The 19,920-nt window shown below is 38.4% G+C and overlaps 1 protein-coding gene across 1 annotated transcript in view; it reads left to right on the forward strand.

Annotated features, from left to right (window-relative positions):
* Nucleotides 1–19,920, forward strand: part of EPYC (epiphycan) — a 102,895-nt gene that overhangs the window by 60,200 nt on the left and 22,775 nt on the right. The window lies entirely within an intron of this gene.

Below are 19,920 nucleotides of genomic sequence, written 5' to 3' on the forward strand. Positions count from 1 at the left end.
GGGGTTAATAAATGTAGGTAGGTGTCAGCGATGTTAGGGCTGGCAGATTAGGGGTTAATAATATTTAACTAATGTTTGCGAGGTGGGAGTGGGGCGGTTTAGGGGTTAATATGTTTATTATAGTGGTGGCGACTGTGGGGGCGGCAGATTAGGGGTTAATAAGTGTAGGTAGGTTGCGGCGACATTAAGGGCGGCAGATTAGGGGTTAATAAATATAATGTAGGTGTTGGCGATGTTGGGGGCAGCAGATTAGGGGTTCATAAATATAATGTAGGTGGTGGCGGTGTCCAGAGCGGTAGATTAGGGGTTAAAAATTTAATTTTAGTGTTTGTGATGTGGGAGGGCCTCGTTTTAGGGGTTAATAGGTAGTTTATGGGTGTTAGTGTACTTTTTAGCACTTTATTTATGAGTTTTATGTTACGGCATTGTACCATAAAACTCTTAACTACTGACTTTTATATGCGTTAGGACTCTTGACAGGGTAGGGTGTACCGCTCATTTTTTGGCCTCCCAGCACAGACTCGTATTACCGGCGCTATGGAAGTCCCATAGAAAAAAGACTTTACAAAGTTTACGTAAGTCGTTTTGCGGTAAGGCCAAAGAAGTGTGCGGTGACCCTAAACCTTCAAGACTCGTAATAGCAGCGGGCGTAAAAAAGCAGCGTTAGGACCTCTTAACACCGTGTTTTTACCTTAACGCACAACTCGTAATCTAGCCGTATATGTATATAAAATGATATAAATGTATAACTCAAACATTTGAATTATCCACTTTTAAATAATTAATTGAAAGATGTCACACGTATGCCCAAATATATATATACAGTATCTGTGATCAAATTTACAACCTACAATCCAATGGAATGATAATCATAGAATAAAGATAAGAATTAAATAGTTCAGAAGCACCTAAGCAGTTTGAACTGATTGTTGTTAAACAACAACTACAGGGAGTGCAGAATTATTAGGCAAGTTGTATTTTTGAGGATTAATTTTATTATTGAACAACAACCATGTTCTCAATGAACCCAAAAAACTCATTAATATCAAAGCTGAATAGTTTTGGAAGTAGTTTTTAGTTTGTTTTTAGTTATAGCTATTTTAGGGGGATATCTGTGTGTGCAGGTGACTATTACTGTGCATAATTATTAGGCAACTTAACAAAAAACAAATATATACCCATTTCAATTATTTATTTTTACCAGTGAAACCAATATAACATCTCAACATTCACAAATATACATTTCTGACATTCAAAAACAAAACAAAAACAAATCAGTGACCAATATAGCCACCTTTCTTTGCAAGGACACTCAAAAGTCTGCCATCCATGGATTCTGTCAGTGTTTTGATCTGTTCACCATCAACATTGCGTGCAGCAGCAACCACAGCCTCCCAGACACTGTTCAGAGAGGTGTACTGTTTTCCCTCCTTGTAAATCTCACATTTGATGATGGACCACAGGTTCTCAATGGGGTTCAGATCAGGTGAACAAGGAGGCCATGTCATTAGATTTTCTTCTTTTATACCCTTTCTTGCCAGCCACGCTGTGGAGTACTTGGACGCGTGTGATGGAGCATTGTCCTGCATGAAAATCATGTTTTTCTTGAAGGATGCAGACTTCTTCCTGTACCACTGCTTGAAGAAGGTGTCTTCCAGAAACTGGCAGTAGGACTGGGAGTTGAGCTTGACTCCATCCTCAACCCGAAAAGGCCCCACAAGCTCATCTTTGATGATACCAGCCCAAACCAGTACTCCACCTCCACCTTGCTGGCGTCTGAGTCGGACTGGAGCTCTCTGCCCTTTACCAATCCAGCCACGGGCCCATCCATCTGGCCCATCAAGACTCACTCTCATTTCATCAGTCCATAAAACCTTAGAAAAAATCAGTCTTGAGATATTTCTTGGCCCAGTCTTGAAATTTCAGCTTGTGTGTCTTGTTCAGTGGTGGTCGTCTTTCAGCCTTTCTTACCTTGGCCATGTCTCTGAGTATTGCACACCTTGTGCTTTTGGGCACTCCAGTGATGTTGCAGCTCTGAAATATGGCCAAACTGGTGGCAAGCTGCACGCTTGACTTTTCTCAGTTCATGGGCAGTTATTTTGCGCCTTGGTTTTTCCACACGCTTCTTGCGACCCTGTTGACTATTTTGAATGAAACGCTTGATTGTTCGATGATCACGCTTCAGAAGCTTTGCAATTTTAAGAGTGCTGCATCCCTCTGCAAGATATCTCACTATTTTTGACTTTTCTGAGCCTGTCAAGTCCTTCTTTTGACCCATTTTGCCAAAGGAAAGGAAGTTGCCTAATAATTATGCACACCTGATATAGGGTGTTGATGTCATTACACCACACCCCTTCTCATTACAGAGATGCACATCACCTAATATGCTTAATTGGTAGTAGGCTTTTGAGCCTATACAGCTTGGAGTAAGACAACATGCATAAAGAGGATTATGTGGTCAAATACTCATTTGCCTAATAATTCTGCAATCCCTGTAATAATATATCCTGCTGAATTGATTTAGCTACTAACAATCTACACTAAAAGATGTCATAATTGTTCTTCTTTATTACACTTACTCCAACTTAAAAAAAAAAACATGCAATAAGCTGTAAAACATCAATCAGATAAAGAGCTTTATTCCAAAAAAATGTATTAAATAATTTTCTGAATTAAATCCATCTATTGCCAAGTTTAAAAATCCAAAACACTTCCCTGACTTCCATGTTCATCAATAAAATGTTTTTGAAGTAGCATCCAATCTCTTGATATTTGAGAGGTGTTCCCTGATCCCCTCCATAATCTCACTGGTGGTACATTCTAAATATAGTAGGGGACATTGGGAGCACCATATCAGATAATCCACATTGGAAGTCTTGCAGTTAACACAAGCTCTTACTTTAAAATTCCTGCCTGTTGCCCATGATTCAAAATGTGTACCCAGATCTACATGGGCACATGCTTTACAAGAGGAATAATTGTATTTATACATTTCTCTTAATAATAGCCAAAAATTTCAATCTGGTGGGGACTCCTCACCTTGCTTGGAGAAACAATCGGCTAGATTTAGAGTTTTGTGGCCAAAGGGGTGCGTTAGCTACGCGTGTTTTTTTTTCCCCAAACGCTGGTAGAGTTCTCTGAAAGGGTGCGTTAGGCTCCAAAAAGGGAGCGTAAAGGCATATTTAACGCCACTTCAACTCTCAATACCAGCGTTGCTTACGGTAGGGGCTAGCTGGAAAAACGTGCTCGTGCACGATTCCCCCATAGTAAACAATGGGGCAGTTTGGGATGAAAAAAAAACTAACACCTGCAAAAAAGCAGCGTTAAGCTCCCAACGCAGCCCCATTGTTTCCTATAGGGAAACACTTTCTAAGTCTGCACCCCGAGTCTAAACACCCCTAACCTTACACTTATTAACCCCTAATCTGCCACCCCCGCTATCGCTGACACCTGTATTATACTATTAACCCCTAATCTGCCGCTCCGGACACCGCCGCCACCTACATTATACCTATGTACCCCTAATCTGCTGCCCACAACAACGCCGACCCCTATAGTATATTTATTAACCCCTAAGCTGCCCCCCAATGTTGCCGCTACCTTACATACACTTATTAACCCCTAATCTGCCAACCGGACCTCGCCGCCACTATAATAAATGTATTAACCCCTAAACTGCCACACTCCTGCATCAAAAACCCTATAATAAATAGTATTAACCCCTAATCTGCCCTACCTAACATCGCCAACACCTAACTTCAAGTATTAACCCCTAATCTGCCGACCGGACCTCGCCGATACTCTAATAAATGTATTAACCCCTAAAGCTAAGTCTAACCCTAACACCCCCCTAAATTAAATATAATTACGAAATAAATTAAATATTATTAACTAAAGTATTCCTATTTAAAGCTAAATACTTACCTGTAAAATAAACCCTTATATAGCTACAATATAACGAATAATTATATTGTAGCTATTTTAGGATTTATATTTATTTTACAGAAAACTTTTTATTTATTTTAACTAGCTACAATAGCTATTAAATAGTTATTAACTATTTAATAGCTATCTAGTTAAAATAATTACAAAATTACCTGTAAAATAAATCTTAACCTAAGTTACAATTAAACCTAACACTATACTATCAATAAATAAATTAAATCAATTAACTACAAGTACCTACAATTAAATAATAAATTACAAAAAAAAACAAACACTAAATTACAAAAAATAAAAAAAGATTACAAGAATTTTAAGCTAATTACACATACTCTAAGCCCCCTAATAAAATAACAAAGCCCCCCAAGATAAAAAAATTCCCTGCCCTAATCTAAATTAAAATAGTTAACAGCTCTATTACCTTACCAACCTTTAAAAGGGCGTTTTGCGGGGCATGCCCCAAAGAAATCAGCTCTTTTGCCTGTAAAAAAACCACAATACCACCCCCCAACATTACAACCCACCACCCACATACCCCTACTCTAACCCAAACCTCCCTTAAATAAACCTACCACTACCCCCCTGAAGATCTCCCTACCTTGAGTCGTCTTCACTCAGCCAAGCAGCGATGCACCAAAAGAAGACATCCGGAGCGGCAGAAGTCTTCATCCTATCCGGGCAGAAGAGGACATCCGGACCAGCAAACATCTTCATCCAAGCGGCATCTTCTATCTACATCCATCCAACGAGGAACGGCTCCATCTTCAAGACCTCCGGCACGGAACATCCTCTTCTACCGACGACTACCAACGAATGAAGGTTCCTTTAAGTGACGTCATCCAATATGGTGTCCCTCGAATTCCGATTGGCTGATAGAATTCTATCAACCAATCGGAATTAAGGTAGGGAAAATCTGATTGGCTGATTGAATAAGCCAATCAGATTCAAGTTCAATCGGATTAGCTTATCCAATCAGCCAATCAGATTGAGCTCGCATTCTATTGGCTGATCGGAACAATCAGCCAATCGGATTGAACTTGAATCTGATTGGCTGATTCAATCAGCCAATAAGATTTTTCCTACCGTAATTCCGATTGGCTGATAGAATCCTATCAGCTAATCGGAATTTGAGGGACGCCATCTTGAATGTCGTCACTTAAAGGAACCTTCATTCGTCGGTAGTCGTTGGTAGAAGAGGATGTTCCGCGCCGGAGGTCTTGAAGATGGAGCCGCTCCTCGTCGGATGGATGAAGATAGAAGATGCCGCTTGGATGAAGATGTTTGCTGGTCCGGATGTCCTCTTCTGCCCGGATAGGATGAAGACTTCTGCCGCTCTGGATGTCTTCTTTTGGTCCATCGCTGCTCGGCTGAGTGAAGATGACTCAAAGTAGGGAGATCTTCAGGGGGTTAGTGTTAGTTTTTTTTAAGGGGGTTTGGGTTAGAATAGGGGTATGTGGGTGGTGGGTTGTAATGTTGGGGGGTGGTATTGTGTTTTTTTTACAGGCAAAAGAGCTGATTTCTTTGGGGCATGCCTAAGGGCTGGTAAGGTAATAGAGCTGTTAACTATTTTAATTTAGATAAGGGTAGGGAATTTTTTTATTTTGGGGGGCTTTGTTATTTTATTAGGGGGCTTAGAGTAGGTGTAATTAGCTTAAAATTCTTGTAATCTTTTTTTATTTTTTGTAATTGATTTAATTTATTTATTGATAGTGTAGTGTTAGGTTTAATTGTAACAGGTTAGGATTTATTTTACAGGTAATTTTGTAATTATTTTAACTAGGTAGCTATTAAATAGTTATTAACTATTTAATAGCTATAGTACCTAGTTTAAATAAATACAAAGTTGCCTGTAAAATAAATATAAATCCTAAAATAGCTACAATATAATTATTCGTTGTATTGTAGCTATATTAGGGTTTATTTTACAGGTAAGTATTTAGCTTTAAATAGGAAGACTTTCGTTGATAAGATTTAATTTATTTTGTTAGATTAAAATTATATTTAATTTAGGGGGGTGTTAGGGTTAGGGTTAGACTTAGCTTTAAGGGTTAATACATTTATTAGAGTAGCGGCGAGGTCCGGTTGGCAGATATGGGGTTAATACTTGAAGTTAGGTGTTGGCGATGTTAGGGAGGGCAGATTAGGGGTTAATACTATTTATTATAGGGTTTGCGAGGTGGGAATGTGGCGGTTTAGGGGTTAATACATTTATTAGAGTGGCGGCGAGGTCCGGTCGGCAGATTAGGGGTTAATAAGTATAGGTAAGGTAGCAGCGATGCTTTCGGGGGGGGCAGATTAGGGGTTAATAAATATTATGTAGGTGTCGGCGATGTTAGGGGCAGCAGATTAGGGGTACATAGGGATAATGTAGGTGGCGGCGGTGTGGGGGGACCTCAGTATAGGGGTACATAGGTAGTTTATGGGTGTTAGTGTACTTTAGAGCACAGTAGTTGAGAGCTTAATAAACCGGCGTTAGCCCAGAAAGCTCTTAACTACTGACTTTTTTCTGCAGATGGAGTCTTGTAGGTAGAGGCTCTACCGCTCACTTCAGCCAAGACTCTAAATACCGGCATTAGGAAGATCCCATTGAAAAGATAGGATACTCAAATGGCTTAAGGGGATCTGCGGTATGGAAAAGTCGCGGTTTGGAAGTGAGCGTTAGACCCTTTCCTGACTGACTCTAAATACCAGCGGGCGGTAAAAAGCAGTGTTAGTACCCCTTAACGCTGCTTTTGACTGCTAACGCAGAACTCTAAATCTAGGCGAATATTCCTAAAGTCAAATCTTTCCTATATGAAAATCTGCAACACTGACAAATCTCATAAACCACGAAAGCATTGGAGGATGTTTCTTAATTATTTTTCAGATTTTTGGAAACTGTGCATAATACTGTGTTACAAAATTAAATTCCCTTACACTTTCTTTTATGAATTGTTTTCTTACTATTTAGAACTGCCCAATATATTGTGTCTACCTCTTTTTTAGCTTTCATGATGTCTGTTTGGGCATGCCTTTGTTTTTGTAATTTCTGTACTAGAGAATTACTCTGTTCCTCATAAATCTTACATACAGTTTCTCCTAATTCTCATAAATTTTCCCTTGGCCACTGCATATGGGACCCTTCTGGGAATGCAAATTGTTATATGTAACACTTTGTTGCCAAATATTGGTGTCCTGTATAGTTTAGTGCTTATCGTATCCATCTCAGAAAAACCTGTTAAAGTTATATCCAAGAAGTTTGATGGCTATACTTTTATGTTCAAATGTGAACCTTAAGCCATTTGGACGTATGTACTACATCACACGGTACTTTGCCCACCTTCTGCCTCATGCTGCATTCCCAGCTTTCAGCTCTGACAACTAAGATCGCAGCCAGAGGCAGAAGGAATTTGTCTTCATATGGTAATTAAGCGATGATCATGCCCCGGTTACCATATGAAGTCAGATTGTGCAGATGTGGTTGTGGTGTGGGTGGTTTGGAAGGTCAGCAGGTGGGTGGCTCATCACCAAAGGGGGGCAGGTAGGAGGCGTAGTATCGATAAACTCTGGAACATATTTTACATACAGGGAGGGAGGTAGCCACTACACTACACTAAAAATTAGAGTGAGAAACTCAAAGTTTGTTAAAAAGCCACATGGGTCAAATATACTGCTAGAGAGTAGATCTGATAGAGGTTTAAAAATTAGAAATGTTTCCAAACTCTGTATTCCTTTTAAAGGAAATCCACAGTTTTAGGCATAACAAGGCCCGTACCTTGCTTGATAAAGATAATGGTCAATGTTGAGAAAGATAATGGGCAGTGTATATTATCTTTTCTTTGTTTTTGTTTTTTAGTAAACTAATGGAATATTTTGCAGCATGGAAAAGTTTGCATTAAGATGCTAATCTAAGAAACAACAGCATAAATAACTTGATTTCTCAACAACCCTACAGGGTAGTAAACTTTCAGGTGGGATTTATACAAAGAATAGGTTTAGTACATAAAATGAATAGTGATGTCGCGAACAGTTCTGCCGTTAATAGTTTGCAGCGAACATAGCATGTTCACGTTCGCAGCGGACGGCAAACATATGCGATGTTCGATCTGCCCCCTATTCGTCATCATTGAGTAAACTTTGACCCTGAAGCTCACAGTCACAAGACACATTCCAGCCAATCAGCAGCAGACACTCCCTCCCAGACCCTCCCAGCTCCTGGACAGCAGCCATTTTAGATTCATTCGGAGCCTGCATTCTTAGTGAGAGGAGGGACAGTGTAGCTGCTGCTGATTTAATAGGTAAATCGATAGCTAGGCTAGTGTATTCAGTGTCCACTACAGTCCTGAAGGACTCATCTGATCTCTGCTGTAAGGATAGCACCCCAAAAAGCCCTTTTTAGGGCTAGAACATCAGTCTGCTTTTTTTTTTTTTCCTGTGTAATCTAATTACAGTTGCCTGCCTGCCAGCTCAGGCTCACAGCGTATACTGTGCCCACTTGCCCAGTTCCACCACTCATATCTGGTGTAACAGTAGTGTACATTTAAAAAAAACAAAAACTTTTTTTAATTTGAAATAATAGCAGTCATTTTCCTTCACACGTGTGCGTTTGAGGTCCTGCCAGGGCACAGTGTGACACCAGTGCAAGTCATATCTGCTAAAACAGTAGTGCACATTGCATATTTAAAAAAAAACAAAAAACTTTTTTTACTGTGAAATAATAGCAGTCAGTTTCCTTCACACGTGTGCGCTCCAGGTCCTGCCAGGGCACAGTGTCACAACAGTGCAAGTCATATCTACTAAAACAGTAGTGTACATACATTTAAAAAAAAACAACCTTTTTTTTGTGAAATAGTAGCAGTCATTTTCCCTCACACGTGTGCGTTCCAGGTCCTGCCAGGGCACAGTGTCACACCAGTGCAAGTCATATCTGCTAAAACAGAAGTGTACATACATTTAAAAAAAAAACTACTTTTTTATTGTGAAATAATAGCAGTCAGTTTCCCTCACAAGTGTGCGCTCCAGGTCCTGCCAGGGCACAGTGTCACACCAGTGCAAGTCATATCTACTAAAACAGTAGTGTACATACATTTAAAAAAACAAACAAACCTTTTTTTACTGTGAAATAATAGCAGTCAGTTTCCCTCACACGTGTGCGTTTCAGGTCCTGCCAGGGCACAGTGTCACACCAGTGCAAGTCATATCTGCTAAAACAGTAGTGTACATTTAAAAAAAAAAAAAACAACCCTTACACTACCTGAACGATACAACATCATACCTGATGTTTTAAAGCACGTTATTCCAAACAATTTAGGAATGTTAGGTGATTTATGCCCTTTATGGATTAAAACCAGACTCTGCATCAACTATGTAATTTTCCATGGGAGTTTGCCATGGATCCCCCTCCGGCATACCACAGTCCAGGTGTTAGTCCCCTTGAAACAACTTTTCCATCACTTTTGTGTCCAGAAAGAGTCTCTGTGGGTTTTAAAATTCGCCTGCCTATTGAAGTCTATGGCGGTTCGCCCGGTTCGCCGGTTCGCGAACTTTTGCGGAAGTTCGCGTTCGCGAACACAAAGTTTTAGGTTTGCGACATCACGAACCTGGTGTTCAGTCCTACCACTATATAAACATGCATGTTACTTAAGATTATTATGCCTAAAGAATGTGTTTGCTGCTTTTCCCTGAGGCACTGATAAATCATTCATTCAAAATAGTGTATGTTATGTGGTATTTTATTTTATTATTATTATTTATTTATAAAGCGCCAACAGATTCCGCAGCGCTGTCCATGAGTAACAAAGGTAAAAGGACAGTACAATATGAGACACCAGACAAAATTTAACAAACAAATACAGGGGGAATTGGGAGCCCTGTTCCCGTGGGAACTTACAATCTAAATGGGTAGGAGGCTGAGAAACAGGAGGTGGGGACTGCAAAGGTGGGAATGATGTTGGTGTGGAGTTAGATGAAGGGCAACTATTAAGCAAGTGGAATGCATTAGTTGCTGATTTGGTGATAGGCTTCCCTGAACAAGAAGGTCTTGAGGGAGCGTTTAAAGGAGGAGAGGTTGGGGGAAAATCTGACAGTTTGAGGAAGTGCATTCCAGAGGGTTGGTGCCGCACGAGAGAAGTCTGATATAATAACTCTCTTTTAGGGCAAACAATCCAAAGGTAGTTTATTTTTAAATCATCAAATGTTATTATAAACACACAATGACACAATTCCAGTATTTTATTGCATGTTCTACTTCCTTCAGGGATGATTAGAGTTATTTACTTGTGTCACTAGTAAACTTGTGCCAGATAAACAATGGGGTTTGTAGGTGATCTAGATTGGTTATTGTTTGAGTGTTCCTTTGACTTGCCCCTGTAAACTATTTTGCAATAAACTCCCTTGATATGTTGGTAATATTATTGTTTGCTGTTTCCTGACAATACATTGTAAAGCCGCCCTTAGAAACATAATAAAACAAATGCTATGAAGAATAACAGTAGGAAACCAGAAGTGATTATTCGATTGACTCTCATTACTTATTGTAGCATCGTCAACAGCACCATCACCTAATTTTCCAAGGCAATGGTATTCTACTTCTATGATGCTCTACATAGAGCAAGTGGAGAGGAACATTTAAAATAAATAAGTAGTAGATAAGGTCTTACCTCATCAAATGAGCATTACAATTTTATTTACATTTATATATCTATATATAAACTGGGTGGCCACTTTATTAGGTACAGCTCTGTTGTGCACACAAATTGTTCATTCCACTACATTGTACATCACATGACCACAGTTTTGGTATAAATACAGCAGAACAACCTTCCTGCTATCAGTAAAGCGTAAAAAAATGCAGCAAATATGGTAAAGAGCAGTGATCTAATGGAATCTAATGGACTCTGAACATAGCATGATAGTATGTTCAAAATGTGCTGGATAACGCGTATCTGAAACAGCAGTACTCCTGAACTTTTCCCTTACCACAGTTTCAAGGGTTTATCGCATATTGGTGCAATGAATAAAAACATCCAGTCAACGGTAGTCCTGTGGAAGAAAAATGCTTGTTGATGAGAGAGGTCAGAGGAGAATGGCTAAACTTGTGCAAGCAAATAGACAAGCAAAAACATATTGCAATGCACCACTAGGCGCACCTTGTCATGGATGGGCTACAACAGCTGGTGGCCATGTCAGATGCCGTTGTTATCAGAAAAGAACAAGAGAGCACGCCTTCTGTGGGCACAACAACAACAGCACTGGACCATCAAATACTGGAAAAGGTTGATTGGACTGACGAGTTGAATGCTCTGAATTTGGCGAAAACAGCATGAATCCATAGACCTGTCATGTCTGCCGAAAACTGTGCAAGGTGGGGGGGTGCGGTGTTATAATGTGGGGAATGTTTTCCTAGCACACGTTGGGTCCATTGATACTCCTAGATTCACATCTGAATGTCACAGTGTACGTAAACATTGTTGCTGACCAAGTGCATCCATTCATGCTGACAGTTGATCCTCAGGCAGATGGTTACTCGCAGCAGGATAATGCACCGGTGCACAAAGCCCACATCACTATGGGATGGTTCCTGGAACATGACAATCCCCGGTTCTCAATCCTATTGAACATTTTTGGGGTCAGCTGGAAAGGATTATTAGCTGGAGGCCTACACCTCCATCAAATATCCAGAAGTTGCATAATGCATAACACACTAATATCTGCATGGTACACAACACTTCCACAACGTGCTACTAGGTAGCTATACCTAATAAAGTGGCTGCACAGTGTATATATATATATATATATATATATATATATATATACATATACATACATTCAGTTTGTTTGTGTGTATTTGTATATAAAGGTTGTGCTTTCTTTGAGCTATAAACATACCCACATGGTTGTCAGTGAACTCTCGATTAGAGACAATAGAGACAAGTCCATTTTTTTAAGTAATTCTCGTTCTTTATTATTTTTACATAGATTTGTTTATTAAAATTAATATTTACAATACTTGAATCAATTTTATAAATGTAATATAATCTTTTGTAGCTGTCTTGTTTCTTTCCTCTGTAAGGTTCAGTCACTTGTAAACAGATGAATCCATATATTAAGCACATTTTGCAACTTTGAATGTCTTTATTTTTTTTTGGTCATATATGCCTAAAAATATACAAAATCTAGGGGCTAAAACTCATGCAAGATATAAAAAATAATTTTACACACAAAAATGGTTGAAGAAGACATATCATACATTTTTAAAGCAGGTTGTTCTTTGGTCCTTAACAAGTTGTGGCTCTTTATAGCCACTCACAATGACCAGCCAGATAGCTGCTAACCATGGTTGCTATAAAATTGATACGTATCTCAAAAAGGTGCCAGTGTTATAGCCCTGTATCACTAATCATGACTTCCTACAACAACAACAATTCATAACTGTATCTAACCTGGATTAGCAATAATTAACCATTAAAGGGACAGTCAACACCAGAATTTGTGTTGTTGCTTAAAAAGATACACAATCCCTTTATTACCCATTCCCCAGTTTTGCATAATCAACAAAGTTATAATAATACACTCTTTACCTCTGTGATTACCTTGTATCTAAGCCTCTGCAAACTGTCCCCTTATCTCAGTTCTTTTGACAGACTTGCATTTTAACCAATCACTGCTCAATCCTAAGTAACTGCTTGTGCACCCTCTCGTGGTGAAAAACTGTTAAACAGACATTAAATACCTCATTATCGGCTAGATTACAAGTGTTGCAGTATGGCTATACCGCTGAAAAATTGGCCATTGCTCGTGGAATGGCCAGTAACGCATATTACGAGTCACAGCATTACAGCTAAACCGCAATCATTTTAGCCTGTACCGCAACGTTCATTCCGCACTCAAAAAAATGACGTTTGAGTGCAGGATTTTCCATAGTGGCGTATTACAGGTTGTGCGGTCCGGCTAAAATGCTTGTGTTACAGCCTATACCGACACGATCCATACCGCCATCTGAGAGCAGTAGTTATGGATTTTGTGTAACAAAAATGTTTCACAAAACTCATAACTAAAATGTTACAAAGTACACTAACATCCATAAACTACTTAATAACCCCTAAACCGCCACCCTCCCGCATCGCAAACACTATATTAAACTTATTGACCCCTAATCTGATGCCCACCCATATCGCAACTATTAAATAAACCTATTAACCCCTAATCCATTGCCCTCCACATTGCCAACACTATAATAAAGTATTAACCCCTAAACCTCCATCCCCCCACATCGAAACTACTAAACTAAACCTATTAACCCCTAAACTGCCACCCCCCACATCGCAAAACACTAAATTAAACTATTAACCCCTAAACCTAACACCCCTAACTTTAAATTACTATCTTTAAATAAATTAAAACTTACCTGTGAAATAAAAATAACTATGATTAAACTGTAAATTCAACTAACATTACTATTTTAACTAAATAAAATAAACAAAAAAAAAACATTACAAATTTAAAAAAACAACACTTTGAAAAAAAAAACTCCTAAGGATACAAAAAAACACTAAAATTACAGAAAATAAAAAAACACTAAGATCGCAAAAAATTATAAACGAAAATTATCAAAAATAATAAATATTACATCTAATCTAATAGCCCTATAAAAATATATAAGACCCCCACAAAATAACCCTCATAACCTACAATAAACTACCAATAGCCCTTAAAAGGGCCTTTTGTAGGGCATTGCCCTAAATTAAACAGCTCTTTTACCTAAAAAGTCCGCCCAACAGTAAAACACCACACAACCGAACCCAAAAATAAAAAACCTAATTCTAAATAAAACCTAAGCTACCCATTGCCCCTTAAGGGGCATTTGTATAGGCATTGTCCTTAAAGGGGCATTTAGCTATTTTACACTGCTCTTAAAAGAGCATTCAGCTCTTTTACAGTGCCCAAAAGAACCCTAATCTAAAAAAAATACACCCCAAAAAATAAAATATAAACCTAACACTAACCCCAGAAAATCTACTCATGTTTACTGAAGTCTGGTCATCCATCCTCATCCAGGTGGCGAGAAGTCTTCATCAAGCGGCAACACCTTCATTCATCTAGTGGGACATCTTCTATCTTCATCCTCGGGCCGGAGTGGAGCTATCTTGGATGGTGATGACATCCTGTGTGTCCTCTTTATATAATCACCGCCGTACACTGAAGTTGAATGCAAGGTACCCGTTTCAAAATGGCGTACCTTGCATTTCTATTGGCTGATTTGAACAGCTAATAGGATTTCAAATTCAAATCAGCCAATAGGATGAGACCTACTGAAATCTTATCGGCTGATTTGAACAGCCAATAGGATTTCAAAAGCTCTCATCCTATGGGCTGTTTTGAACAGCCAATAGAATTTCAGAAGCTCTCATCTTATTGTCTGATTTGAATTTGAAGAATCAAATCAACCAATAGGAATACAAGGTACGCCATTTTGTAACCGGTACCTTGCATTCAACTTCATTGTACGGCGGTGATTGTATGAAGAGGACACTCCTCCCAGGATGTAATCGCCGTCCATGATAGCTCCGGTCTGTGACGCCGGGATGAAGATAGAAGGCATCCCCTGAGATGGATGATGTTGTCTTCTCCTGGATGAAAACTTCTCGCCGCCTGGATGAGGATAGATGACCGGACTTCAGGAACCATGTGTAGATTTTCTGGGCTTAGTGTTAGGTCTACTTTTTATTTTTGGGGTGTTTTTTTTTTTAGATTACGGTTCTTTTGGGCACTGTAAATGAGCTGAATGCCCTTTTAAGGGCAATACCCATAGAAATGCCCCTTTAGGGGCAATGGGTAGGAAAATTTCTATTTAGATTTAGATTTTTTATTTTGGGGGGTTGGTTGGGTGGTGGGTTTTACTGTTGGGAGACTTTGCATTTTTTTTTAGGTAAAAGAGCTGTTTAACTTAGGACAATGCCCTACAAAAGACCCTTTCAAGGGCTATTGGTAGTTTATTGTAGGTTAGAGGGTGTTTTTATTTGGGGGGCTTTTTTTATTTTTATATGGCTATTTATTACATTAGGTGTAATTTTTAGTATTTTTGATCATTTCGTTTTTTTGGGTGTTCTTAGTGTTTTTTATTTTCTGTTTTTTAGTGTTTTTGTAATTTTATTTATTTTTATTTTTTTTCGTAGTGTTAGGTTTTTTAGATTTTGTAATGTTAGGTTTTTCTATTTTTTGTTTATTTTATTTAGTTAAAATAGTAATGTTAGTTTAGTTTATAGTTTAATCATAGTTTTTTTTATTTCACAGGTAAGTTTCTATATTTTTAAAGATAGTTATGTTGGAATTTAAATTTAAAGTTAGGGGGGTGTTAAGTTTAGGGGTTAGTAGTTGAATTTATTTTATATATAATTTTTTATTTAGAAGTTGAATTTACATAAATAGTAGTACAACTACTAGCATGACAACTCATGAACACAAAAACATTAAATATATATGGACAGATTCTTGTAAGTGCCAGTATCTAGTTCAGCGTCCATTTCTAAGCAACAGAGTCCAATAAAAGCATAGTTGTGTTGGGAGGTCCTCTGGGAGTATAACTGACACTAATCCAAGTCCACATATTATAGTTCTCAGTAAATAATACATATCTTTAAGTGGCACATAATAGAATTCACTACAAGACGTTTAGATATAATAGTCTGCTTAAACATTTTAGTATGATAACATTTTTAGGAAAAACAGGAGATCTCTCACACAACTTAGAGAAATTTAGTACAACAGTTAGAAGTAAATGTTTTGAGTGAGCTATAATCATCTCTACATAAAGGTTATTGAATTTATATTTTTGTGATCTGGCTTCCATGAAGGAAACTCTCTAGGTGTCTATGTAAACAGTTCCAGGAGTGGTGAGTGGGCTTGGGGGGTGGAAGAAGCGGGGCAGTAGGAAGGGGACCAGATAAGAGTGTATAAAACTCACCAAATGTGAGGAATAGAAGAATTTAGACTTTATCAGCTTTGTCCAGTGTTTCACTGTAGTGGAACCAAGGTTCCCAAATTTCCCAAAACAGATCCTCTTTGTTCAAAGTAAGATTAAAACTTCTTTCCATCTTAGCAAAGTATTTTATTGTCTTGTGTATCGCTGAAATCTCAGGGGGTTCAGACTGTTTCCAGGCTGTCGCTATGCAAAATTTCATAGCTGCTAAAATAAAGATGACTAGTTTAGATTGAGCTTTTGGAATTTTGGGAGGGGAAATGTGTAACAGGGCTATTTCAGGTCTCTGTGGCAAAGTAAGCCTCATCTCTTTAAATATTTGAAACACCTGTCCCCAGCAAATGACAAGTGCTGGGCAGTTCCACCAAATGTGGAGGTCTGAGCCTCTCTCTCCCCAGTTTCTCCAGCACAAGGGGAGTTGGTTTGGGAACATTTGTGATAGTCTAACCGGGGTGTAGTACCATCATAGGAGAATTTTCATATAGGATTTCATAGAATTTGCACAGTGTAGGGTTTTCTTTGTGAGTACAGTTGCTTGTTGAATGTCTTTATCTAAAATAGTAATGATCATGTCATATTCCTATGCTCGTAGCTGCCAAATCCTGTCAGAATTAGATGATGCTTGAATCATAGTGTAGTGCCATGAGAGGGGTTTAGGTAATTTAGTTTTGAATTGCAACATTTTTTCCCAGTTAGTATATAAGCGCCAATTTGATTTGGGGAATCCCCAGGATAATAGCTATTTATATAGACTGGAACATTCAAATGAGAACCAAGGGGGGGTGGATTTGGAACAGGAGGAGAAAAGTCTCCTGGGAGAGGTATAGTGTCAGATATATAGAGCTGGGAGACTGTCTGTACATTCCATGTATAACAGTGGGTACCATGTGTATCTGGGAGGTTAGTAAGAAGACCCTATATTGAATGCACTGGTGAAGGGTAGGGTGCTATGTCAGACAGGTGCCTAAAGGAGTTCCAGGCCCCTAGATTTTCTAGTACTATTTCATTTTTTATCTTTGTTACTCCTAAGTGATAGATTGGAATCCAGGGAAGGTCACTGAGGTCTAGCTCTATTGGTAAATTTGCTAGTTCTATAGCCTTCCATCTTTGCGGTTCTCCTTTGTCTGACCATGCAGAAATATGTGTCAAATGGGAAGCTCATAATAGTGGGAGATGTTAAGCATAGCAACCCCACCTTGATCAAATCTCTTTTGTAATATTTTTCCTGCTATTCTCGGCCTTGAGGAACCCCATATATAGGTCTGAAATAATGAGTGTAATTCGTTTAGTCTCACCTTAGAAAGATTAAAAGGTAAGCATCTGAAATAGTACAAGATTTTGGGAAGGATTGACATCTTCAATGAGGCTATACGGCCTACCCATGAAATTTCGTGGAATTTCCATGAATTTAAGAGGGAAGAGATTTCTTGGAAAATATGATTGTAGTTTTTGTCTTCTACTAATTTTAGATCTGGGCCTAATTGTAACCCTAAATGTCTGATTGTATCTATAGACCACTGGAAATCATAGGTTGTTCGTAGAATATCTAATTCAAATTCAAGGATATGGATGGGCAAATCTTCTGTTTTGGAGATGTTTATTTTGTAATAGCTATACTTACTAAAGCTTTTAATAGTTTTGAAACTGCTGGAAGAGAGCCTATCAGGTTAGACAAGAATAGAGTTATATCGTCCGCAAAGAGTGTGATCTTTTCACTCTCCTGACTTACTGAGACTCCTCGGATTTGTGGTGAATTATGAATGTTTTGTGCTAGGGGTTCAATAGCTAGAGAGAAGATTAAGAGCCCTGTCGTGTACTATTTGTTATGGGGAACTCCGTGGAGGTAAATCCTAGGCCTTTAACTATGGCCGATGGGTTGGAATATAATGTTTGGATAGTTATGATAATTTCTTGTGGGAATCCAAATTGGTGTAGTACCAGCCATAGGTATTCCCACCTGACCTTGTTGAACGCTTTTTCCACATCTAACGTTAGGGCCAGCATGGAATGTTTAGTCTAGAGGATTCTGAAATAATTCTGAAATAATATTAAGTACTCTCCTGGTGTTATCAGGGCCTTCCCTACCGAATGTAAATCCTACTTTGTCTGGGTGTTTAAGACTGGGGAGGAGAAGGTGCAGGCGGTTAGCCCAGAATTTGGAATATAATTTAGCATCCAGGTTTATCAGTGAGATGGGTCTATAGCTGCTACATTGGGCAGGGTCCTTTCCTTGCTTCAGTATGGCAAGGATGGTGGCTTGTAAAAATTATTTTCTAAGCGATCCCTGATCTCGAGCTTCTGCAAATAATTTCAAGAGGGTCAAACTTAGATTAACTCGGAACATCTTGTAGAAGTCTGACGTGTAGCCACCTGGACCCGGAGCTTTATTATTTTGCATATGTTTAATGGCTGTATTAAGTTCAGTTACTGTGAAGGGCGTTAATAACTGTTCTTTAGCTGAATTGGTAAGGATGGGGAGTTTTAGTTTATCTAAGAATGAAATAATGTCTTGTGGAGGTGATTCAGATTCGTGTGTGGCCAATTTAAGGTTGTACAGCTTAGAGTAGTAAGTAGCGAATGCCTCACCAATATCTCTAGGGGAAGTGACTGTGGTGTCTCCTCTATTTATTGCAAGAATTCTAGTGGCTGCTGTTCTCCCCCATAGTTTACGGGCCAACAGGGTAGGAGCTTTGTTGCCCGGGTAGTACTTTAATTGTTTGAAATGTGTGAAAGCATCTCTAATCCCTTCTAGTTCTTTTTCGGCAATCTCTTAAAGCTTTGATTTCTGACGCCAATTGTAATAGTTTAATTTAATTAAACTAGCCCCTAATCTGATGCCCACCCACATCGCAACTATTAAATAAACCTATTAACCCCTAATCCGCCGCCCCCCGACATCACTGACACTAAATAAACCTATTAAGCCCTAAACCACCGGCCCCCCACATCGCCAACACTATAATAAAGTATTAACCTCTAAACCTCCAGCCCCCCACATCTTAACTAATAAACTAAACCAATTAACCCCTTAACTGCCGACCCACCACATCGCAAAACACTAAATTAAACTATTAACCCCTAAACCTAACACCCCCTAACTTAAATTTACAATATAACTATCTTTAAATAAATCAAAACTTACCTGTGAAATAAAAAAATAATTATGATTAAACTATAAATTAAATTATTATTTGAACTATTTGAAACTTGAAAAATTAAAAAAATTAACATTACAAATTTAAAAAAAACTAACACTACGAAAAAAATCAAAAAAATCATAAAATTACAAAAAAACCCACTAAAATTACAGAAAATAAATAAACACTAAAATCATGCTCCGCGCCCCCGGGATGAAGATAGAAGATATCCCCGAGATGTATGAAGTTGTTGGCTCCTGGATGAAGACTTCTCAGCGCCTGGTTGAGGATGGATGACCGGACTTCAGGAACCATGAGTATATTTTCTGGGGTTAGTGTTAGGTTTACATTTTATTTTTTGGGGTGTTTTTTTTTAGATTAGGGTTCTTTTGGGCACTGTAAAATAGCTGAATGCCCTTTTAAGGGTAGTGTAAAAGATCTGTATGCCCTTTAAGGGCAATGTGCATACAAATGCACCTTTAGGGGCAATGGGTAGCATAGATTTTATTTAGACTTAGGATTTTTATTTTGGGGGTTGGTTGGGTGGTGGGTTTTAATGTTGGGGACTTTGTATTTTTTTCTAGGTAAAACAACTGTTTAATTTAGGGCAATGCCCTACAAAAGGCCCTTTACGGGCTATCGGTAGTTTATTGTAGGTTAGGGGGTATTTTTATTTTGGGGGGCTTTTTTATTTTTATAGGGCTATAAAAAATGATCATTTCATTTTTTTGGTGATCTTAGTGTTTTTAATTTTCTGTAATTTTAGTTTTTTTTTTAATTTTTTAATTTTTTTATTTTTTTCGTTGTTTTTTATTTTTCGTTTATTTTATTTAGGTAAAATAGTAATGTTAGTTTAATTTATAGTTTAATCAAACGCCTAGATTT

Source organism: Bombina bombina, chromosome 6, assembly GCF_027579735.1.
Source record: "Bombina bombina isolate aBomBom1 chromosome 6, aBomBom1.pri, whole genome shotgun sequence".
Classification (NCBI taxonomy): domain Eukaryota; kingdom Metazoa; phylum Chordata; class Amphibia; order Anura; family Bombinatoridae; genus Bombina; species Bombina bombina.